Raw genomic sequence first — 3,175 nt, forward strand, 5'->3', positions numbered from 1 at the left:
TAAGGAGAAGGGAGTGCTGATTTCTTTGCATTCACCATGCTTTCTTAGTTCTTGTTCCTTCCTTTACACCAATAAATCACCTGCCAACTCTGTTTTCTATTTCTGGGTCCCTATTGCCTCTGTATTGACTGGCATGAAGGAGATACGTGTCTGTGGGAGCTCACTGCTAATGCAGCAATGAGGAGTATAAACAACAGTGCAGCACTGAGACCAAGCTACCTAAATAACAACTTTTTGGTGAAGCTTTCACTATTCTTTATGTGTGTCCAGAGCATTGGGGAGGCTGAAAAAACCTTTTTGAGAACTGATGTTTCCTTGTCTGAATAGACTGGGATCGGACGTACATGGATCCAAAGAGCAGCTCTTAGACGATCCTGATACCGACGGTGACACTGGTAGAAAGGGGATGGTGGTGGGGTGCTGGGGGAAGAAGCCTTTTTCCCAGCCTATTTAGCTGAAGCTGCAGTGCATGGTGACATGCAAGAAATTAGAATTACTCAGTGGCGGTCAAGTGTGGTAAAATATTCATTCACGTGAGTCTTAAAGTACCCAGTGAGAGGAGACACGATTGACCATTTTTCATAAGCCTCTTTTATTCTCTAGGTGAAAAATAGCCTTATAACAATTTGTTTCACTCAGCATCTTTACAGCATGCATCTCTTTTTACTGAAGCCATTTCCAACTGTATATCTCTGAGTCAACCTCAGCAATAATTCCAGGCCTCAGCATAACCACATTGTTCAGAATGAAGAGGTGCAGTTAGCTGTACCAGACAGCAAAATAAAACCAAACCAGGGAACAGCGTGTGGATGTGCTTTAGAATACTGTCCAGTTATGCTATCTGATACTAAAGCACACTAGTATCAAATGCCAATAGGTTTAAAGGATGCCTTTTTTTTTTTGGTTTTAGGTCCAAACCTTGATGACAAGATGTGTAGAGTTTGAGAAGTCAGTCTCTGCAATTATAGATTAGAAGGCTCACCTTAACACTTCTCAGTCTTTTCCATACTGTGACCTATCTCACAGCCCTATAACACTTTTGGACTTCCTTGTCATCGAGTCACTCAGGAAGGGCAACTGTCACATCAGCCTGGGTCTGACTGGGAACTCAGGAGCTAGTGGTCTCTACAGTGGGTTGCAGGCTTTGACAGGCGGTTGTGTTAATGCATCCCATTGCGTGGTATTTCACACTCCTGAAGTGGAGCTGCTACTCAGTAAGCAGCCAGTCTTAATGACCACATACTGGTAGAGTGTAAACCACATGTCATATCACACAATGGCTTTGGGCAGAGTCCGCAGAAACTCTGCGGGTAAATCGCTAGGAGGATTGAATTAACCCGTTAAAGCTTACCCAAGTCAGACCAGTAGTTTGTATTAGGTTAACCATTTCAGCATTCAGAGGCTAAAGGACAATACATGTTTTACTGAAAGTTTTCGTGCAAGGACAGACTATAGTGTATTGTAACATTTCAGTCCATCTAAAAATTTCAGTTACAGCTGTGGTTGCAGCTAGTGGTCTTACAGGCAAAGCCCAAGGACTGGATCAGAACTGAAGGGTGGGACATTTGGCTCACGCACAGTCCTTTTCCGTGCTTTTGCAGAGCAGCACGTGTATTCCTTGAGTGTTAGGAACTGCAAGGTAGTGGTACTGTCGTGCTGCCTCTGAGCTGGATTGGGCTCCTGGGCTCTGAAAAGCTGAAAATGCTCCAGGCTCTTGAACACTAGACTCAGAAATTTACTTAATTCTTGCACAGAGGAGGTAGCTTTTTAGAGAACATACAGAGGTTAAGCACAATCTAATGTTTTATTCAACTGTGTATTCAGGGAGAAAAAAAGTGATAGGCATTGGACTATGCAAATGGATGGACCATAGGGTGATACCTCTGCCATGACGTTGTCTAGCATGCTCTGCAAAACAAACTAGACCCCTTGAGTCTCAACCATTACAGACCTGTGAGGATGAACCATGTGTGCTTGTGCAATGCACTGAAAAAATAAATCTCGATACTTTTATCTCATTGTTCTTAACCAGTGGAATTTGGGACAAAGCTATCTACCTCTGTACTAAAATATTCTTCACTCAGTTCTGGCCTCATTTTGTTTTTTTCTGAACTGCAGGAACTCAATTACGCAGCAGGATTTGGCCCATATTTGCCTGAAGCTGACAGGCAAATGGACATCTGATGAAGATTGAATCAGTTTAAATGCATAGTAAAAAATAGATTCTTTCTATGGGCAAGGTGGAAATAAGAGCCAGCCCTGCTGCAGAACATCTTTGTAAGCCAAGGAGTTTGCAGTGTCTTTCAATGTGACCTCCCATTCCCCCTCATTATCTTCCACTTATTAACCCTGATCTAACTGTTATTGATAGCTCCATTATTCTGCTTGGGACAGCAGTGACAGTCTCACTGACCTTGCCCTAGGTGATCAGAAACTCATTTAATGCTCAGCGTACTCTTTGCAAAAGTATACTGAGGGAAAAGTATATTCAGCATGAGAATCAGGCATGTGTTTTTACAAGGATTTCTTGTGGTGCTATTAATTATCTCAAGAGGTGCATTGTGCTCCACTAAATATATTGAAAACTTGTCTAAATTCCTCTTTAGTCTTAGAGATAAAGGTTGTAATAAGAACAAGAGAATAAGAATTGCTAATCCTTGATGCTGCATAGTGTTAATTGCAGGAAAATGGCCCAGGAAACCAAGACTAAATGAAAAACTAAGGCTCTAAGATTTCACTTGCTTGCATGATTCTCTCTTTCTAGCCTGTGTACCTCTTTGGCAGTATCATTAGCTGCTTTCTAAACTCTCATTGTCACAGAGAATAAAATTTCACCCCCCACCCTCAAACTTTGCATAGTTGATTTATTGGCAACATGACAGCACTTCTGTTCTATAAAGAGTATATAATCACAAGGATTGTGCTCTATCAGGATCAGATCCTGAGCACCTCATATACGTGGAAAATAATTAATGCTCTTAGAAAAAATGAATGAGAATTGTGGCCGTCCTGTTCTTCCCCGAAGGCTGGAATTTTATGGTACTCTGGCTTGCGCCACTGAGGCTTAGGTTTTTACATGTGAAGTTCGAATACTTAGGCTCTAAGAAATATTTCTATAAGTTTATATTGATCTATTCAAGCTTATGTAGATTTATTTATTCATGATAAATTATAA

Source organism: Egretta garzetta, unplaced genomic scaffold (genome assembly GCF_000687185.1).
Source record: "Egretta garzetta isolate BGI_Z169 unplaced genomic scaffold, ASM68718v1 scaffold507, whole genome shotgun sequence".
In the NCBI taxonomy this organism is placed as follows: Eukaryota; Metazoa; Chordata; class Aves; order Pelecaniformes; family Ardeidae; genus Egretta; species Egretta garzetta.